Consider the following 23,362-nt stretch of genomic DNA (forward strand, 5'->3'; position numbering starts at 1 on the left):
TTAACATTAGGAGCATCTTACTGTCACACAGAATGTATGTTATGCCAAATATAAAATACCCGCAGCCACCAAATTTAGTCGTATCAACCACAACCTTCTTTTGCATCTTCACTAAGAAATTTCTGTACTTGGATGATGAGCATCCACGTACGGAGGATGCAGCTAAGGGAGGGAGATACATTTCAAGCTAAAATAGGCTTTTTGCTTTTGGCACTCTAGTGACATCATGCATCTGACCGAGTGCAAATAATTGATGCACAGTAAAATTAGAAGATTAATTTTTAGGGTAAGTATTATTAATTGAACTGCCTGCCCTAAAAGATATGTGAAAATTACATTTTTACCTTTAAAAAAAGGCATATAAAATTGATATCTGCCCCAATTTTAAATACTAATAAAGCTCCATGTATCCGGAAAAAAATGAAACCAAAGATTTTGGGGTAGACTAAGAAAAAAGATATCAGCATTCGAAAAGGTGACATTTTGTTCTAGACACAAAGACCCAAAACACCCCATGTCATTGAAAGGCTTAGAGAAGAACGGGTGACAATGAACATGACCAACATTTTAGTTGTTACAATGGTAGACAACAAGTTTTCACAATGTCAAACCCTCTGAGTTTTTAAAGGGGCTGTCCCGCGCCGAAACGGCTTTTTTTTTTTTCAATAGGCCCCCCATTCGGCACGAGATAAACACAAGTTTAGTACTTACCCGAATCCCCGCTCTGCGGCGACTTCTTACTTACCTTACCAAGATGGCCGCCGGGATCTTCACCCACGATGCACCGCGGGTCTTCTCCCATGGTACACCGTGGGCTCTGTGCGGTCCATTGCCGATTCCAGCCTCCTGATTGGCTGGAATCGGCACACGTGACGGGGCGGAGCAACGCGATGACGCGTAGAAGGGGCGGAGCCAGAACGCCGCTCGTGCCGAGACCCAAGAGAAGGGAGAACACCCTTCTGCGCAAGCGCGTCTAATCGGGAGATTAGACGCTGAAATTAGACGGCACCATGGAGACGAGGACGCTAGCAACGGAGCAGGTAAGTGAATAACTTCTGTATGGCTCATATTTAATGCACGATGTATATTACAAAGTGCATTAATATGGCCATACAGAAGTGCTTAACCCCACTTGCTTTCTCGGGACAACCCCTTTAAGTAATCCTGTCTCTCAGTTGTCCAGGTTTTAGTGATCCATTACCGTGCATATATTCCTGCGTAGCTACACAGGATTGTCATTGAGAACTCTTGAAAAGCTGGTAGATAACTTTTGATGGAGCTGTAATGGGAGGTAATAATGTTTATCACCACTGTCAAATTAGGGTTCTTTGGGTTAACCAGAGGAAATTATTCAGAGGCCCACCTTCAACTTACAGTGGATATAAAAAGTCTACACACCCGTTAAGATGCCATGTTTTTGTCATGTTAAAAAATCCGCCAAAGATGACCCATTATCTGTACAATTCTATTGGAAAACAAAAAGAACTCATCAAGGCTGGAAAAAAAATTAAAAATGTGGTTGCATAAATATATGTATCCTCTAAAATTAATAGTTTGTTGATGTATCCTTTGACTTTATAACAGCATTCAGTTTTTTGGGGTAGGTGTGGCACGCCTTGACTTGGCAGTCTTTCCCACTCTTGCTTGCAAAAGCATTCTGAATCTGTCACAAGTGCATGTGTCACAAGAAATATGAGGGCATCTCGTGTGTACCAACCTTTTCAGATCAACCCTCAGATTTTTAGTGTGATTCAGGTCTGAGCTTCGGCTGGGCAATTCCAAAACTGTGATCTTCTTCTGGTGATCTTCTTCTTCTTTTGTTGATTTGGAGACATGCTTTGGGTCATTGTCATGCTGAAATGTGAAATTCATCTTCATCTTTTTAGTAGAGACCTGAAGGTTTTTTTGCCAAAACGGACTGATTTTTGGAACTGCTCATAATTTCCTCCATCTTGACTAAGGCCCCGGGTTCAACAGCAGAAAAACAGCCCAAAAATAATGCCCAAAAATAATGCTGCTTCCACCAAACTACATTATGCGTAGTGCTGGCTTTGTGCCAAGCATACCTTTTGGAATTATGGCCAAAAAGTTCAACTGTGGTCTCATCTGATTATAGCACATTCTTATGGCAGCTGCGCTTGGATGTTTTTCTGCCTTTGACATTTGTTGGTACCCATGTCCTAACTGATACCTTTCTACAGTCAGAACCCTTTGATGTGTTGGAAGCTCTTTATGACTTTTGCTGAAAAATGCAACTAAGAAAATGTCAGGCAAATCCTCCTAGAAGAGCTGAACTTTATATGGGTAAATCAGAATCCTTGCAAATAATGGCAAGTGGAGTACTGACTACTATTTATCATGAGATTAAATGTGATTGGCTAATTCTGAACACAACCACATCCCCAAATATAAGAGGGTGTTCACACTTATGCAATTACATTATTGTAGTTTTGTTGTTTTCATTTTTCCACCCTAAATTATTTCAGTTTGTTTTTCACTGAAATTGTATAGATAACGGGTCTTTTTGAAGGTTTTTATTTTAACAGGGGTATGTAGACTTTTTATATCCACTATATATCCTCAATAAGAATCAACCAAAATGTTGACTCCAAATTTAGCTCTAAATGGGTTAGTCTTCTACCGGATCTATGGGGACCATCATTGTATTGGAGCTTGGGCCCACAGGAGAATCCTCTGATGGACCAGTCCAGCCAGTTAGTCATGAAGCTTTACTAGAAAGATAGAAATGTTACATATAAGAATAATGCTGGTGATTTCTCTAACTGTACAGTATGTGATAATCTATAAGACAACATGAAGTATAATACTACACATCGTACATGGCAAAGATAAGAGATTTGCAAAGTACAATATGCTAGAATTCTAGCACTAATTGATTCAAAAATTAATGTGCCAAATTAATTTTTTTTTATTATGTGCTTGAGATTGTTTTTCCTCCTTTCTCTACAGTTTTCAATTGTTTCTCTATAAAAGCAAAAAATAGCCGCTGGTAGGAGACATACAATATGCACGTTTTTTTGCTAGGAATGTTGGTTATAAGTCTGCAGGCCATGAGATGGTTTAAGAAAGAGTGTCTAACATGTCTTGGAGGAAACGCAGTGTTCCGTGTCGGAAGTTTTTTTCTTCTTTTTTTCTGAAAAAATGTTGTATTTAAGAATAATATTTATAAATCTCTCCTGTAGGGTTTTATTTAAAAAACAAAAAACAAAAATCACAATACATTCTTCATTAAGTTTCATCCTTGAACGTTTTATACTGTTTATTCTCCACATTACAGTCTCTTGTGAAAACGGGACTTTCTAATCTTTAATTCAAACTTGAACATTAATGCAACATGTTGGAAGGAGAAGAACTGAAGCAGCACTTAAGCAGCAGGAGAGTATTTCTATTTTATTATAATTCTGCTAAGTGATGTACACAGCCGCCTCTTCTGGGAAAGTCAATCGCCTGCTGGGTAGCAGTTTTACATGAGCTTTCAGTTCATGCATGTTAACGTGCCTTATGTGCTGATAACATATTGGTGTTCATGAGCATGCACCAGTTAATTCCCAGCAAACCGCACACAGCCCAACATTTCCTGAGGACAATTTGCAGAAGAGGACAGGCATTTAACTGGCCTGGTTTCTGTGCATGATTTATGAATAAAGGATACTCGCACTGGTATAATTCTGTGTCTGCCCTTGCATTTGTTCACATTCTAAGGTGCCATATAAATTACAGTACTTCTGCTTTGTGTCCCTGAGCTTTCGCTTCCTAAAAACTACATTTTATAGCTGTCTTACAAAACTTATGAGACTTTATTTCTTTTTTAACTCTTTATTGAGCAGTCCAACTCCACTGCAGTAACTCACTACTCATAGATAAATAATATACAAGAAATTCTTCACTTTTCTCAGTCCAATTAATGGGCTGTGGAAGTATTAAGGGTACTTCGTAATGTAGCAGCAGTATGAGCACAGAAGTGTTGGCGTGAAGTTCCATGTGCTATATAATACATTACCTTTATGTTCTACACAGACTTGCTTTACGCCTCACCTTCTCAGTCAACAAAGTATAAAAAGATGAAAAACCGAAATTCAACCATGGCCTTTCCAGAGGATGACTATAATCTGTCATAGATCGCTTGAAGTGATTATTTCTTATTATATTCCACCTGGTGAATGATCATTTTAGATGACATCATCTGTTTTCAGCATCTTCAATCTAATGTGTATGGAGACCTTTTAAAGGAAACTAGTCCCATCCAATAAGCACCATAAACTGACTGTATAATGCTTATAGGACAGGGAAGGTGGAGTCCGTAAGTGTACATCTTATACCAGGCTTCCCATTATACTTATACCTGGCTTCCCATTCTCTTGCTGAAAGTTGACACTTGGTCTGTAAGCATTTCTCTTTTCTTCAGTCAGTGCATATGCACTCCCGTACTGAACAGTCTGTATGCACACCCACATACTGAAAGAGTCGCATTTGCAGATCGAATGTCAACTTTTAGGGGTGACACTGAGGGAATGAGGAGGCGGGTTAGTCTAAGATGTGCAACCCCAGACTTAATATTCCCTGTCCTGTAAGCGCTATAACTTCATTTATGTTGCTGATCAGACATGACATGTTCCCATTGAGGTGCCCATACACATTACACTAAAGTTGCTTCATCCAGGTGAAATTTAACAATGAACAATTTTTTAATTGAACATTTATAGAGAGTCTGGGATTGTTCGCATAGTTTGGGGTAGCGCATTCCAGAGGACTGGTGCTGCTCTGGAGAAGTCATGGAGGTGGGAATGAGAGGTTCAAGTTAAAGGGAAGCTTAGTCTGATTTCATTGGTGGAACGTAGGGCACGCACTGGGTGGTGGATTGAGATGAGGGAAGCAGTGTAGGGTGGTGCGGTGCTGTGGAGAGCTTTATGGATGAAGGTAATGAGTTTAAATTGAATTCTGTATTTGACGGGCAGTCAGTGCAGTGACGGGCACAGGGCAGAGGCATCCGAGTAGTGGCTGGACAGGAAAATAAGCCTGGCAGCAGCGTTCAGGATGGATTGGAGAGGAAAGAGGCTGATGCAGGGGAGGCCGATCAGCAGTGAGTTGCAAATATTGAGCCGAGAGTGGATGAGGGCAACAGTGAGCGTTTTTAGCGTGTCCATGGTGAGAAAAGGGCAGATTCTTGCGATGTTCTTGAAGTACAGGTGACATGTTCAGGCAAGAGATTGCATGTGGGGAGTAAAGGAAAGTTCGGAGTCAAATATAACCCCAAGACAGCGGGTGGGTTGTCTGGGAGTTATGGTGGTGCCACACACTGAGATGGAGATGTCAGGATGAAGTCGGTTAGCAGAGGGCGGAAACTTGAGCAGATCAGCTTTAGGTTGAGAGAGGATATAGTATTAGAGACAGCAGATCTTTCTTTGAAGGAAAGCTCTCAGAACGATCAGTCGCCCAGTGTCCTTGCACATGTATGGCAAGTTTGAACAATTGTATTGGCCAATATGGATTAAAATGTATATGGCTGCATCTACACAAAGATCGTTTAGCAGATGATTGTTAAAAAGTTGTGTAGTGTGATTACAATGCCAGCAACATATAACATCAGTAAGGCAACTGGAACAATAAATGGCACTTAAATTTGCACAGTCTGTTAATAATGGGATAGCCCTCCATGTCTCATGGTATATAAAAAAAGAGTTCACTCCACTATACTGGTATGTGTGTCCAGGCACAACCCCAGACGAAAGCCCAGTATTAGCCAATTAAACCCTGGTTAAAATCCCTGCTGCCCATGCAATTTGTACCCAAGTCTTCCCTAATGCGAAGCAGGCTTGTTGGCTACCTAATGAATTTTTGTGGGTGTGCATATTGATTAGCTTTTAATAAGGATGGCCTCACTTACAGTGCTTACGTTGTGGTACTGGCTTTGACCAGTTGCGACTAATACAGAATCAGTTGTATGCCTTGACCATAAGTCCTCAGAAATCTAAATGAGCATCCCAATGTCCTCTAGCAGCTTAAGATGTAGCACAGAGTCTTTCTTTCCTGCTTGCTGACTGTTGCCCCTGTAATACCCCAGAGTTGGATAGAGAACATAAAAGGTATAGAGTGGGTGGGGTTAGACATTCTAGTCCAGGTCTGGAGAGAGTCTAGTCCAGATGAACCTGAGATAGAGACCGGGGAGTGACAGAGTTCCATCTATAGTCTAGCTAACGAGAGAGTGAAAAAGGAGGTTGTCTACCCTAAGCCAGTGTGGGGAAAGCTGGATAAGAAGTGTAAGTACAAGCCCAATGACTATTGATAGGGATAAATCCATGTTACGTTAATATGCTGTGGGGCTCCAAATCAAAGGTGGTTATGGCAGCCACCATGAGAAAGCAATAGACACAGGCATCACGGTCGTGTCTTAGAGCAATCTGAGTTTATTGTGTACATTGTCTTTCTTATACAAAAAATAGTAGGCGTATCAGAGGTTGAACTGCTTTACAGAGGTCGACCTGTTTTACTGGTACATAATTTTGTCTTCTCTATAAACAATGCTTTATTTGTTTGTATGTAGACATCGTGTCTGGTACCCTGATTATCATCACACTCTATATATTAATCACATGCCCTACCTAGACAGCAGACAATGATCAAAGCATTCCTCACAACCTTTGTAAACAAAAGCTAAACAAGATCTTGGAGACATGATGGACATTTAAGATTACACCTCTACTTCATTTAGCAGAGCTTTTCATAGGACACAGAATAGAGTGTACAATTTAGGCCTACAGCCTCCGGAAACGTATATCAAAGATACATACATATATAAATTAATATGTTCATAACCCTCACAATCCCCCATTTTGAAACAGTCCATCTTGAAAAGAGCCTTTGTAGTGGTACTATCAAGGGTGCTAAGCCACCCCCGCCGGTCTTTCTATCCTCTTCACCGGATCCCCACTGTTGTTGCTCTTTTACGTATGACTGTTTTAACGATATCGTAGAGGGAGCGATTCCAGATAATTTGCTTGTCTCCGTATCCCACAGAATTTCCATAAATTGCAAACACTCAAAAGAATGAACAAAAGAAACAGTATTAGTAAAGGGTGAAACATAAAATCCATCATCTTTCCTGCAATAGGTGACCATTCAGTAAAAATATCATACCAGTTATACTCTGTGTCTACCTGGATCTTAGTACCTAGGCTGACTAGGTTATCTCCTACCCATACATTTTTCTAATTCCATAAGGGAGAGGTTAGTAACATCCAAATGTTTTTAAAGGTGTTCAGTATCTATCATTAGTCTTACAATTCTACCCAAGGATACAGTCAGAGTTGACATAGGGATAGCATCTGGGTGCTAGTAATACTTTATTGCAGCTTCAGCATCTGGCAAAAAGGTGTAAGTTTCTGTAAATCTATGTATCACCGATATGTTCTGTATACATCCAGACAATGGAGTGATGAGATTATACATACTGGTGGTTCCAGTTCGGTTGGCAACAAAGAATATATACATATTGGGGGCCAACTTCTATCAGCATATAGAAGAAGCAGGTAACACCGTCCAATCACATATGCTGATTGAAGGCTGCTGGAAACATGGCTCATATGCGGCTGTACTCCGTCCGCATGCTAGGCCATCCAGTGTTTCTTCACAGTTCTCTATGCCATGGGTTTTATTTTCACTATAAATCATCATACCTGTGAACTTGGGCAACCAATATTGTAAAGCATATAGAGGCGGTCCGAACACCACAGGTAGTACTACAGACTTACACATCAGGCTTGTGTCCTTTACATCATAAAGTCATTTCCCCAGTGCTATACTCATCAGAGCATTCTATACTATCAGCCCCGGGCCGTATCCAAGATGCTACTGGAATTACATTATTGAGAATATTTCTCCACAATTTTTCATTATTTGTCATCACATCTGACTGTGCTTTGTCCTTCTCGTGAATCATATATACATATTGCAGGCTACATTGTGTATAGTTCATGAATTTACTCATATTTACAAACAAATCCTTTTAAACCGCAAAACCAGATTAAAAAGCGTTAATACATCCTTATCATATCCTAATGCAAGACATCGGGGGAGGAACAAGGAAGGCATGCATTGTGCCTGAACATTTATCAATCTAGAAACATCCTGTCCCACCCCAGCCATTTTATTCTTCATCACCTCTAAATCTATAGAGTTTAGAACCCCTACACCTGTACCAATTCCCCCTAATAGGGTATCATACCATTTTTGTTTTCCTCTGGTGCAGGGTTTCATTGCCTGAAGAGAAATATTATAATGCAATATGGTTTTCTGGCTCTTTGTGGATGATAAGGGGTGTCAAATGCCTTGGAGTTACCCAGGGCAGACATGAAGTGTTGCATTATTTCACCTGTGAAATGTGTACCTCTATCTGACTCGATTACCTCTGGTACCCCGTATCTGCAGATTACCTTATTCATGAGCTTCTTTTCGGTTACCTGCTCATTTACTTTTGTAACAGGGTACGCCTCCAACCTGAAAAACATCAACAACAAGCACATATTCATACTTCCCAACACGTGGGAGCTGAATGTCGTCAATTTGCAATCCCTGAAATGGGTAGAGTGGTCCTGGCAAGTGCCTTTGTGGTCAATTTACTTCTACCCTGTTGCTTACGGCATAGCTCATGCAAAACTGGACAAATGATGTAGCAGCTACAAAGAACCCAGGGGGCAACCCTTTCTCTCTCAAGCGTAGGTAACATAGCTGCCTTCGATAGGTGAGTCTTTCCATGGATCAGCTGGGCCATCATGGGGTACAGGGATCGTGGTAGGCAAGTTACTGACTGTTTGCCATACGCCACCCTGTTCTACTGCTCCCATATTAGTCCATTTATCTTTTTCTTCTTTGCTGGCTTGTGACTGTAATGTCTTTAGTACATCAATGTTCAAATTTTTATCAAAGTCCAAATCATAGTCTCTGACTTGTGCGGTCAGTATCTTCTTTTCTTCTTTCTTCCACGGCTTGAGGGCCGCTGTCTGCGTTGAAGTCTGCTAGGGCGTTGCCTTTTGCTTCTGCACTGTTGGCTTTAGTATGAGCTTTCACCTTCAGGATTGCTACTTTGTCTGGTAGGAGTAGGGCTTTCATAAGGTTCTGTACTGCTACACCATTCTCAATGGGTTGTCCTACAGAAGTTTAAAAGTGTCTGGCCTTCCATATTGGGCCGTAACCATGATCTATGCCGAATACATACCAGGAGTCAGTGTAAATGGTTACCTTCTGTCACTCTACACGCCTCAGTGAGGGCCTTCAGTTCCGCTTCTTGTACTGAGACATGCGGAGGCATTCTGCTTTTAGAGATCTTGTTGTGTGAACACTGCATATCTGGTGTGGAGTCATCAATCACCCTGGTACCATCTATAAAAACAACTCAAAATATGTATTAACAAGGGGTTTCAATAACTCTTTAAAACTTAAACTTTTCTTGTTGCATCAATGCTAGACAATCATGCTGATATTCTATTCCAAATAGATCACGTTCTTATTTGCAAAAATTTTTAAAAATAGCTGATCTGTAATACATAGATCACCTATGCATCCCCCTCCCCCATTTGAAACAGGATACTCGATTGGAAGAAGAGTAGCCGGGTTCACCATTGAAAAGAAATATTAAAGGGGGGGGGGCATGAGCAAAGCACATTGCAACCTTATTTGACGAGCTAGAGACAGATGTTTAGGTTGCACTTGAGTGAGTATACTCTGAATGTCATGAGGGGTGAGAACCACTAGAAGGTAGTCCAGGACCAACTCAGAAGATTTGTCAACCATTGCTTGTACTGCTGCTACCGCACGGACACAGGAGGGGGCTCCTCGGGCTACCGGATCCAATCTCATGGAGTAATACCCAAGTGACCGTGGACGTCCTCCATGTTTTTGCGTCAATACTGCTGTCGCATGAAAGGCCAGGGACGGCAGTATGAGACAAGTCCCAAAAAGGTGCGAAGCTTTGGCAGCAGAAGAAGATACAGAAATGGCTTGAACTGCAGCCCTGTGTCATTCTGTGAGATGTCTGCCTTCTTGAGCTAGACAACAACCTTTTGTTTACAAAGCTGTCCTTTTTAAGCCTTGCAGCCATTTTATGCTAAAAAAAAATTTTTAGAAGAGAAATAGATGCAGATTGACATGTTTCAGATCCTCAGCACAAAGCTGGAAAGTCATTAACATATTGCAACAGCACAGTCCCCTCAGGCGGAGTCCAAGCCTGCAGGACAGTTACATAAATGCCCTTTTGTCTGAAAAAGGGCCGGAGATTCAGACTGTCTCCACTCTGGCTTATTATCTATGACCTTAGGGATTTCAATAGACCTTCTACAAAGGCCATACTAAGTACATGTTTACCCATCTCTTCTATGCCCCTATATCCCAGATCTGACAAACGTTGTTGAAGGGGGGGCATAGAATTTTTTTTACACTTTCTTCCTTCTCTTTGTGTGATATTAGAAAGAGACAAGGAGGATTCTCTCAAATTTTTGTTTTTCTTTTTCCCAATGTTCCAGACAAATTAAAAATATTTTACCACTTCTCAATTCTCTATGATTAATTTAATCCTAATCTGTGCCACAATAGTTTTACACATAATTTTAGATTATCGTTCCCACTGCCTTCCCTGTTTTACATCTGCTCCTATTCCACCCTCCGCTCCCTGCATCTCTTTCTTGTCCTCATGCTTCCACTCACTAGCCTAGGATCTAGTGAGCATAGGCATAACCGGTTTGCACCGAGGAGCTCCGCAAGCAGGGCAGCTCTCTCTCCAATCCGGGTTCTGTTGTCCACAATGCCAGCAGGTCCATCCCTCCAGTCCAATGTTTGACCTTGGAGTGGATGACTTGGCATAGGGTGGGGAGGAGACGGTTGGAATTGAGATGAAGGAGGGGGTGAAGATGGAAGAGGGAACTGACCCGACAATGAGAGAACATCTTTGAATTCTTTTCTCATTTCATTTTCAGCTACTGAACAGTATATATATATATATATATATGATACAACATACTTCCTATGTAGCCAAATATAACCAATTCTTAATTCAGATTTCTTTGCAAAGACAAGTAGGTCTTCTAAAGCCCAGTACTCCACCCTTTGAAATGTATCTTATCTTCTATAGAACACAGAAACTTCTCCAGACAAATAGCTGTATAACTGGTTCCACTGCCTGTGACCATCTTCTATTGTGCAAATAACCTGGGCTGACTATTCAAAATGAACTTAGAGTGTAATACACTTGCCCCCACCTTACAAAAACTGCAAATTCACACTCACTAAGGGGGTTTTTATTCATTCCTATACGGACTGATAATATGTGAAGTAGAAATTGGGATTGTATTTACTGTACACCAGACTTCCAATAATGAGCGAATTATGTATAGATAAGAAAAACTCTTAGTACCGCGGTTTTTACACAATTCGTTCAGAATAGGCTACCCAATGACAAACACAATACAACTTATGCCCATTTCTACCCACATACTGATATTCATCACACTGCGACCACTCAGCGGCCAATATATTATAGGGGGCTTTATTCCACCCTGGCATAATTAACAATTCATCGGACACTTCTTTGTTCTTAGCTACCGACATTTTCGTACTATTGCGGATTTTCTTAAACAGCGACATTTTCACACTATGCCAGATTATCACAAGAAATTCTTCAACTATCAGTTTATCAAAATTTTCCTTTAAAACAAACTAGTGTATTACTCTCTGCGTAATCCGGTTCACAGCGCCATTAATATATATTGCTGCAAGGAGCAAGACTTAGTTCAAATTACGCCTTAAAGAGAGTTAGACACTATAAAAGGTTCATACTGTAGTTGATTGGGACCCTAATAAGTGGGATGGGGACCAATATTCATTTGCCAATTTCTTTAGCTATCTTTCACACCTTATCCTCTTTACCAGCAGTATGGACAAGGGCTGGCGGTTTATGTACACCAAGAGGCTTATTGTTTTTATTCTTTCACACACATAAAACAATTGTTTGTTTCACTATTTTCTTATGCTGTCTTCCATACCTTATCCTCTTTACCAGCACTATGGCCAATGGCTGGCGGTTTATGTACACCAAGAGGCTTTATTATTATTATTATTTTCTTTATACACTCTTCAAATAAAATACTGTTGTTCATTGAAGATGAATTACACTTTAAATAGAACTTTTGTTATTAATTTGACTAAAGTACTTATCAGGTGTTTCAAGTACACAATTATCTCATATTAATATCTTAATTCAATAATATTCAAATTAACACAACCCAATATTTTTGAATTCCACATATTCCACGAATCTGTATATACATATATACACTGTGGTAATCCTGGGCTATTATCTCACACAACTAGTCTCAGGAATAAAATTAGATGCCCCTCCTTTGGTCACTCCATTTGTTCAAGTGAGAGACTTAACATGGAGTCTAAGAGTGACCTTCACTCTATACATTACCACAATATACATATATATATACCAACATCCACTTAAAATGGAGACACACTTCTCACCTAGGCTGGACTGTGTGGAGGGTGGAGCAAGACCTATTCCTATTGTTCTTCCCTCCCATCTCCTTACATCACCTAGCTCCACCCCCTGTGGTCTGGCTCAGCATTTGGTCATTTTTGCTTCATTTCGTTTCTGGTTACCGGACAGTATACACCATATAACACAGTCTAACTCTCATACAGGTCCTTCCATTTATACACACACATAAAGACAAAAACATTTGCATGTCAGTTACTATTTTTTTTTTGTCAGTACTTTAAGTGTCAGTACTTCACTTGTCTAAAAGTGTCGGTACTTCCCAACCCTGCTTATTTCCCCCCCGTCTCAACTACTTCTCTTATACCTATAAGAGGCTCCCATCAGGGATTTTATCCCCTGAAAATTTTAGGCTTCCCTGGTACAATTTATACCATGCCTTCCAGAGATCGGCAAGCGGGTTTCATATTCTGTACTTCCTCACCCTGCATATTTTACCTCGTCTCTACTACTTCTCTTATGTTTATAAGAGGATCCCATCAGGGGTTTTATCCCCTGAAAATTTTAGGCTTCCCTGGTATAACTTATACCATGCCTTCCAGAGATTGGCAATAGGGTATCATATTCTGTACACTGACCATGCAAAGTAACAAATAAAGACAATAACAGTTAAACACCCGCACAGCATATTCAGCCCACCATATGAATTCTTAAAAAACTTGAAGATTTATAAGAGGCATGCACTTCTTACCCCTCGGACAGGAAAGGAGCAGCCAGGAAGCACGGATAGATTGTGGCAAGATAAAACCTTACCTTACTGCGCAGTTTTTGTCAATCCGTGGTTCCGAGTGGCTCCTTATCCCATCTGGGTCCGGGGGGGTTCGAGGTGTAGGTGGTCCTCTTGTTCCATCAAGCCCCGCGTTCGGGCGCCAATTACTGATAGGGATAAATCCATGTTACGTTAATATGCTGTGGGGCTCCAAATCAAAGGTGGTTATGGCAGCCACCATGAGAAAGCAATAGACACAGGCATCACGGTCGTGTCTTAGAGCAATCTGAGTTTATTGTGTACATTGTCTTTCTTATACAAAAAATAGTAGGCGTATCAGAGGTTGAACTGCTTTACAGAGGTCGACCTGTTTTACTGGTACATAATTTTGTCTTCTCTATAAACAATGCTTTATTTGTTTGTATGTAGACATCGTGTCTGGTACCCTGATTATCATCACACTCTATATATTAATCACATGCCCTACCTAGACAGCAGACAATGATCAAAGCATTCCTCACAACCTTTGTAAACAAAAGCTAAACAAGATCTTGGAGACATGATGGACATTTAAGATTACACCTCTACTTCATTTAGCAGAGCTTTTCATAGGACACAGAATAGAGTGTACAATTTAGGCTTACAGCCTCCGGAAACGTATATCAAAGATACATACATATATAAATTAATATGTTCATAACCCTCACAATCCCCCATTTTGAAACAGTCCATCTTGAAAAGAGCCTTTGTAGTGGTACTATCAAGGGTGCTAAGCCACCCCCGCCGGTCTTTCTATCCTCTTCACCGGATCCCCACTGTTGTTGCTCTTTTACGTATGACTGTTTTAACGATATCGTAGAGGGAGCGATTCCAGATAATTTGCTTGTCTCCGTATCCCACAGAATTTCCATAAATTGCAAACACTCAAAAGAATGAACAAAAGAAACAGTATTAGTAAAGGGTGAAACATAAAATCCATCATCTTTCCTGCAATAGGTGACCATTCAGTAAAAATATCATACCAGTTATACTCTGTGTCTACCTGGATCTTAGTACCTAGGCTGACTAGGTTATCTCCTACCCATACATTTTTCTAATTCCATAAGGGAGAGGTTAGTAACATCCAAATGTTTTTAAAGGTGTTCAGTATCTATCATTAGTCTTACAATTCTACCCAAGGATACAGTCAGAGTTGACATAGGGATAGCATCTGGGTGCTAGTAATACTTTATTGCAGCTTCAGCATCTGGCAAAAAGGTGTAAGTTTCTGTAAATCTATGTATCACCGATATGTTCTGTATACATCCAGACAATGGAGTGATGAGATTATACATACTGGTGGTTCCAGTTCGGTTGGCAACAAAGAATATATACATATTGGGGGCCAACTTCTATCAGCATATAGAAGAAGCAGGTAACACCGTCCAATCACATATGCTGATTGAAGGCTGCTGGAAACATGGCTCATATGCGGCTGTACTCCGTCCGCATGCTAGGCCATCCAGTGTTTCTTCACAGTTCTCTATGCCATGGGTTTTATTTTCACTATAAATCATCATACCTGTGAACTTGGGCAACCAATATTGTAAAGCATATAGAGGCGGTCCGAACACCACAGGTAGTACTACAGACTTACACATCAGGCTTGTGTCCTTTACATCATAAAGTCATTTCCCCAGTGCTATACTCATCAGAGCATTCTATACTATCAGCCCCGGGCCGTATCCAAGATGCTACTGGAATTACATTATTGAGAATATTTCTCCACAATTTTTCATTATTTGTCATCACATCTGACTGTGCTTTGTCCTTCTCGTGAATCATATATACATATTGCAGGCTACATTGTGTATAGTTCATGAATTTACTCATATTTACAAACAAATCCTTTTAAACCGCAAAACCAGATTAAAAAGCGTTAATACATCCTTATCATATCCTAATGCAAGACATCGGGGGAGGAACAAGGAAGGCATGCATTGTGCCTGAACATTTATCAATCTAGAAACATCCTGTCCCACCCCAGCCATTTTATTCTTCATCACCTCTAAATCTATAGAGTTTAGAACCCCTACACCTGTACCAATTCCCCCTAATAGGGTATCATACCATTTTTGTTTTCCTCTGGTGCAGGGTTTCATTGCCTGAAGAGAAATATTATAATGCAATATGGTTTTCTGGCTCTTTGTGGATGATAAGGGGTGTCAAATGCCTTGGAGTTACCCAGGGCAGACATGAAGTGTTGCATTATTTCACCTGTGAAATGTGTACCTCTGACTCGATTACCTCTGGTACCCCGTATCTGCAGATTACCTTATTCATGAGCTTCTTTTCGGTTACCTGCTCATTTACTTTTGTAACAGGGTACGCCTCCAACCTGAAAAACATCAACAACAAGCACATATTCATACTTCCCAACACGTGGGAGCTGAATGTCGTCAATTTGCAATCCCTGAAATGGGTAGAGTGGTCCTGGCAAGTGCCTTTGTGGTCAATTTACTTCTACCCTGTTGCTTACGGCATAGCTCATGCAAAACTGGACAAATGATGTAGCAGCTACAAAGAACCCAGGGGGCAACCCTTTCTCTCTCAAGCGTAGGTAACATAGCTGCCTTCGATAGGTGAGTCTTTCCATGGATCAGCTGGGCCATCATGGGGTACAGGGATCGTGGTAGGCAAGTTACTGACTGTTTGCCATACGCCACCCTGTTCTACTGCTCCCATATTAGTCCATTTATCTTTTTCTTCTTTGCTGGCTTGTGACTGTAATGTCTTTAGTACATCAATGTTCAAATTTTTATCAAAGTCCAAATCATAGTCTCTGACTTGTGCGGTCAGTATCTTCTTTTCTTCTTTCTTCCACGGCTTGAGGGCCGCTGTCTGCGTTGAAGTCTGCTAGGGCGTTGCCTTTTGCTTCTGCACTGTTGGCTTTAGTATGAGCTTTCACCTTCAGGATTGCTACTTTGTCTGGTAGGAGTAGGGCTTTCATAAGGTTCTGTACTGCTACACCATTCTCAATGGGTTGTCCTACAGAAGTTTAAAAGTGTCTGGCCTTCCATATTGGGCCGTAACCATGATCTATGCCGAATACATACCAGGAGTCAGTGTAAATGGTTACCTTCTGTCACTCTACACGCCTCAGTGAGGGCCTTCAGTTCCGCTTCTTGTACTGAGACATGCGGAGGCATTCTGCTTTTAGAGATCTTGTTGTGTGAACACTGCATATCTGGTGTGGAGTCATCAATCACCCTGGTACCATCTATAAAAACAACTCAAAATATGTATTAACAAGGGGTTTCAATAACTCTTTAAAACTTAAACTTTTCTTGTTGCATCAATGCTAGACAATCATGCTGATATTCTATTCCAAATAGATCACGTTCTTATTTGCAAAAATTTTTAAAAATAGCTGATCTGTAATACATAGATCACCTATGCATCCCCCTCCCCCATTTGAAACAGGATACTCGATTGGAAGAAGAGTAGCCGGGTTCACCATTGAAAAGAAATATTAAAGGGGGGGGGGCATGAGCAAAGCACATTGCAACCTTATTTGACGAGCTAGAGACAGATGTTTAGGTTGCACTTGAGTGAGTATACTCTGAATGTCATGAGGGGTGAGAACCACTAGAAGGTAGTCCAGGACCAACTCAGAAGATTTGTCAACCATTGCTTGTACTGCTGCTACCGCACGGACACAGGAGGGGGCTCCTCGGGCTACCGGATCCAATCTCATGGAGTAATACCCAAGTGACCGTGGACGTCCTCCATGTTTTTGCGTCAATACTGCTGTCGCATGAAAGGCCAGGGACGGCAGTATGAGACAAGTCCCAAAAAGGTGCGAAGCTTTGGCAGCAGAAGAAGATACAGAAATGGCTTGAACTGCAGCCCTGTGTCATTCTGTGAGATGTCTGCCTTCTTGAGCTAGACAACAACCTTTTGTTTACAAAGCTGTCCTTTTTAAGCCTTGCAGCCATTTTATGCTAAAAAAAAATTTTTAGAAGAGAAATAGATGCAGATTGACATGTTTCAGATCCTCAGCACAAAGCTGGAAAGTCATTAACATATTGCAACAGCACAGTCCCCTCAGGCGGAGTCCAAGCCTGCAGGACAGTTACATAAATGCCCTTTTGTCTGAAAAAGGGCCGGAGATTCAGACTGTCTCCACTCTGGCTTATTATCTATGACCTTAGGGATTTCAATAGACCTTCTACAAAGGCCATACTAAGTACATGTTTACCCATCTCTTCTATGCCCCTATATCCCAGATCTGACAAACGTTGTTGAAGGGGGGGCATAGAATTTTTTTTACACTTTCTTCCTTCTCTTTGTGTGATATTAGAAAGAGACAAGGAGGATTCTCTCAAATTTTTGTTTTTCTTTTTCCCAATGTTCCAGACAAATTAAAAATATTTTACCACTTCTCAATTCTCTATGATTAATTTAATCCTAATCTGTGCCACAATAGTTTTACACATAATTTTAGATTATCGTTCCCACTGCCTTCCCTGTTTTACATCTGCTCCTATTCCACCCTCCGCTCCCTGCATCTCTTTCTTGTCCTCATGCTTCCACTCACTAGCCTAGGATCTAGTGAGCATAGGCATAACCGGTTTGCACCGAGGAGCTCCGCAAGCAGGGCAGCTCTCTCTCCAATCCGGGTTCTGTTGTCCACAATGCCAGCAGGTCCATCCCTCCAGTCCAATGTTTGACCTTGGAGTGGATGACTTGGCATAGGGTGGGGAGGAGACGGTTGGAATTGAGATGAAGGAGGGGGTGAAGATGGAAGAGGGAACTGACCCGACAATGAGAGAACATCTTTGAATTCTTTTCTCATTTCATTTTCAGCTACTGAACAGTATATATATATATATATATGATACAACATACTTCCTATGTAGCCAAATATAACCAATTCTTAATTCAGATTTCTTTGCAAAGACAAGTAGGTCTTCTAAAGCCCAGTACTCCACCCTTTGAAATGTATCTTATCTTCTATAGAACACAGAAACTTCTCCAGACAAATAGCTGTATAACTGGTTCCACTGCCTGTGACCATCTTCTATTGTGCAAATAACCTGGGCTGACTATTCAAAATGAACTTAGAGTGTAATACACTTGCCCCCACCTTACAAAAACTGCAAATTCACACTCACTAAGGGGGTTTTTATTCATTCCTATACGGACTGATAATATGTGAAGTAGAAATTGGGATTGTATTTACTGTACACCAGACTTCCAATAATGAGCGAATTATGTATAGATAAGAAAAACTCTTAGTACCGCGGTTTTTACACAATTCGTTCAGAATAGGCTACCCAATGACAAACACAATACAACTTATGCCCATTTCTACCCACATACTGATATTCATCACACTGCGACCACTCAGCGGCCAATATATTATAGGGGGCTTTATTCCACCCTGGCATAATTAACAATTCATCGGACACTTCTTTGTTCTTAGCTACCGACATTTTCGTACTATTGCGGATTTTCTTAAACAGCGACATTTTCACACTATGCCAGATTATCACAAGAAATTCTTCAACTATCAGTTTATCAAAATTTTCCTTTAAAACAAACTAGTGTATTACTCTCTGCGTAATCCGGTTCACAGCGCCATTAATATATATTGCTGCAAGGAGCAAGACTTAGTTCAAATTACGCCTTAAAGAGAGTTAGACACTATAAAAGGTTCATACTGTAGTTGATTGGGACCCTAATAAGTGGGATGGGGACCAATATTCATTTGCCAATTTCTTTAGCTATCTTTCACACCTTATCCTCTTTACCAGCAGTATGGACAAGGGCTGGCGGTTTATGTACACCAAGAGGCTTATTGTTTTTATTCTTTCACACACATAAAACAATTGTTTGTTTCACTATTTTCTTATGCTGTCTTCCATACCTTATCCTCTTTACCAGCACTATGGCCAATGGCTGGCGGTTTATGTACACCAAGAGGCTTATTATTATTATTATTATTTTCTTTATACACTCTTCAAATAAAATACTGTTGTTCATTGAAGATGAATTACACTTTAAATAGAACTTTTGTTATTAATTTGACTAAAGTACTTATCAGGTGTTTCAAGTACACAATTATCTCATATTAATATCTTAATTCAATAATATTCAAATTAACACAACCCAATATTTTTGAATTCCACATATTCCACGAATCTGTATATACATATATACACTGTGGTAATCCTGGGCTATTATCTCACACAACTAGTCTCAGGAATAAAATTAGATGCCCCTCCTTTGGTCACTCCATTTGTTCAAGTGAGAGACTTAACATGGAGTCTAAGAGTGACCTTCACTCTATACATTACCACAATATACATATATATATACCAACATCCACTTAAAATGGAGACACACTTCTCACCTAGGCTGGACTGTGTGGAGGGTGGAGCAAGACCTATTCCTATTGTTCTTCCCTCCCATCTCCTTACATCACCTAGCTCCACCCCCTGTGGTCTGGCTCAGCATTTGGTCATTTTTGCTTCATTTCGTTTCTGGTTACCGGACAGTATACACCATATAACACAGTCTAACTCTCATACAGGTCCTTCCATTTATACACACACATAAAGACAAAAACATTTGCATGTCAGTTACTATTTTTTTTTTGTCAGTACTTTAAGTGTCAGTACTTCACTTGTCTAAAAGTGTCGGTACTTCCCAACCCTGCTTATTTCCCCCCCGTCTCAACTACTTCTCTTATACCTATAAGAGGCTCCCATCAGGGATTTTATCCCCTGAAAATTTTAGGCTTCCCTGGTACAATTTATACCATGCCTTCCAGAGATCGGCAAGCGGGTTTCATATTCTGTACTTCCTCACCCTGCATATTTTACCTCGTCTCTACTACTTCTCTTATGTTTATAAGAGGATCCCATCAGGGGTTTTATCCCCTGAAAATTTTAGGCTTCCCTGGTATAACTTATACCATGCCTTCCAGAGATTGGCAATAGGGTATCATATTCTGTACACTGACCATGCAAAGTAACAAATAAAGACAATAACAGTTAAACACCCGCACAGCATATTCAGCCCACCATATGAATTCTTAAAAAACTTGAAGATTTATAAGAGGCATGCACTTCTTACCCCTCGGACAGGAAAGGAGCAGCCAGGAAGCACGGATAGATTGTGGCAAGATAAAACCTTACCTTACTGCGCAGTTTTTGTCAATCCGTGGTTCCGAGTGGCTCCTTATCCCATCTGGGTCCGGGGGGGTTCGAGGTGTAGGTGGTCCTCTTGTTCCATCAAGCCCCGCGTTCGGGCGCCAATTACTGATAGGGATAAATCCATGTTACGTTAATATGCTGTGGGGCTCCAAATCAAAGGTGGTTATGGCAGCCACCATGAGAAAGCAATAGACACAGGCATCACGGTCGTGTCTTAGAGCAATCTGAGTTTATTGTGTACATTGTCTTTCTTATACAAAAAATAGTAGGCGTATCAGAGGTTGAACTGCTTTACAGAGGTCGACCTGTTTTACTGGTACATAATTTTGTCTTCTCTATAAACAATGCTTTATTTGTTTGTATGTAGACATCGTGTCTGGTACCCTGATTATCATCACACTCTATATATTAATCACATGCCCTACCTAGACAGCAGACAATGATCAAAGCATTCCTCACAACCTTTGTAAACAAAAGCTAAACAAGATCTTGGAGACATGATGGACATTTAAGATTACACCTCTACTTCATTTAGCAGAGCTTTTCATAGGACACAGAATAGAGTGTACAATTTAGGCCTACAGCCTCCGGAAACGTATATCAAAGATACATACATATATAAATTAATATGTTCATAACCCTCACAACTATTATGGAGAGAGAGAGGGAAGGAGAGAAACAGAGGAATCACGGGAGAAATAAGTTTATATTTTTTCTGTCTAGAATTAGTCAAAGCCAGGGATGAAATCTGGAAGTGTTTTACTGCAATGTGTTGCTACAGCCCCCCTGAGAAAGTGTTTCAATGCAAAGTGTACTAAAATAATTCTAAAGCATTTTCTACCTCCAGTCAATGTGATTCAGCAATTACTGCAAGTGAGTGTGAACTGTGTTTATCTGCTGCAACGTTCCATAACTCTTTTTCTTCCCTGTAATAAAGAGTTAGAAACTGTTTTCATCTGAAGTTTGTCTCCTGGACTACTTCCCCATCATCCACAACTGTTCTGAGGTACCACACAACCTGGCACAACCATTTTTAGAACTCTTGCAAGTAGCCTACTGGCCTAGACCATGATTCCTCAAGTTGGAGGGGAGCAGCATAGCCACCATTGAAAACCACCTTGTTCCCCGCTATTTTTTTCCCAGCCGTTGGTCTGCACATGGTCGGGTTGCTGTACCCCAGAATGGTAGCATTTCTGTAGTCTATAACACCTCCATAGGCTTTCCTCCAAAACTCTAGTCCTAAAGTTGCAATCCTCAGCAACTTTATTTCAGCTATAGCACAGCCACAAGGCCCCTACAGTCTCCTCCGCAGGCTTTACTTCCCCAGCTCTTTCCTATACTACACAGCTCTCTTGTTCACAATAAAGTCCCTGCACCTTCCTTTTCCTGTGAGACAGTAGTCACTGCATATATAGTGCCCTAGGACATTCAGGCAAACTCTGGAGAAAGGTAGGGATTCACTCCCTACTGGTATCTATGGTGGGGGCAGTCTTAATTGACACTCTATTTGTATCACTGCCTGCATCACCAAAGGAAAGGTGCCTTTTTCTAATGGCGTTTCCCTTCACCTTTCCCACTCGCTGCTCCCTGCCACAGGGGAGCCGGATATCTAGCCAGCCCTCAGCAAGTCCTCTCTCTCCTCATCCCCTCTCCGAGAAAGGGTAGGGCTTAGCATCTCAAAGCCGCTATAAACTGTAGGGTGAGCTTAGGACAGTGCTTCCCCTTTACGGCATGACCAGAACAAGTTTTTACTAGGGTGGTCATCTATTCTCTTCCAAAAGCCATCTGTGCAATACCATCAAAATTGCAATGCACAATACATCCACTTTGATCTGCACTCCTTTTCATACATAAGGTCTTGCATATTGCTTTTATAAATTTATGCTGTGACACACAGTAAATAATTACTGCAGTCTTTGGTGAATCTTCCCTCTCTGTCAATGGCAATGTGTATTTACTGTATTCACACGATAAATACATTCACTTCTGGCTAATATATTCTATGGTGATTTATGTCATTTCCCTCGATGTTGAATGCATTACCCACTTATAACTCTCAACGTTTCTGAGCACGACGGATATATGACTCTTTACAAGCACATAAACACTGACTTGCAAATACCTTATGTGGACATTACTGATAGCTCGGGTCTCTACAACGGCAATTGTGCCATGATTATTTACATGACCGTCGATGATGAGCCGGTATATTTATGCATCCCTGTGGTGTTCTTGTTGGCACTGGAGTCAATAAGACCCTGCAGTTACTATTCCCCATAGGCCGACATTACCAGATGCTTTTAGCAGCACCTGCAGTTTACTGCGGATATAAAGTACTGATATAATGAAGCCTCAATATGTTCCTTCCTTCTTTTTTTTCACAAGACGCAGATTTTGTAATTCTTCTTCGTAAATGAATATGTCTAGAAATAAATAGCTTTTATATTGTTGTTTAGCTCAATCTCTGTTGGAGGTGCGATCAAGGGAAGGGGATTGATCCCAGTAAGTTACACTATTGCAGATAGATGATACAGTTCAGAAATAAATTAAGGAATTTGCTTATTTTTCCAATAACATTTATACAGAATAAATGTTAAAAATGCCATCCATTTTACCCGATTCACTGCTGTTCTTTTAGCTTAGCTGATACATTACGATGTTACCAAGGAAACACATAGGATTTAACTTCTAAATGCACAACCATCTGAACTTTTTTAATTTAACTTGAAGACTCCTCGTTGTCGCAGCTTCTATCCTCCATGAAAGATAATTAGAGTAATTGGTAGATTCTTTAGGCAGTGGCGTATTATTTTGACCCGCAACCATGTGACTTCCTTTTTGTGAGTGACCCCGTTTTGTTTTCATTAAATTTAACAGTATGGT

At 40.7% G+C, this 23,362-nt stretch overlaps 1 protein-coding gene across 2 annotated transcripts in view; it reads left to right on the plus strand.

Moving 5' to 3' along the window:
- ATP10B (ATPase phospholipid transporting 10B (putative)) overlaps positions 1 to 23,362 on the plus strand; it is a 361,387-nt gene that overhangs the window by 81,730 nt on the left and 256,295 nt on the right. The window lies entirely within an intron of this gene.

The sequence above is a fragment of the Eleutherodactylus coqui genome, chromosome 2 (assembly GCF_035609145.1).
Source record: "Eleutherodactylus coqui strain aEleCoq1 chromosome 2, aEleCoq1.hap1, whole genome shotgun sequence".
Classification (NCBI taxonomy): Eukaryota; Metazoa; Chordata; class Amphibia; order Anura; family Eleutherodactylidae; genus Eleutherodactylus; species Eleutherodactylus coqui.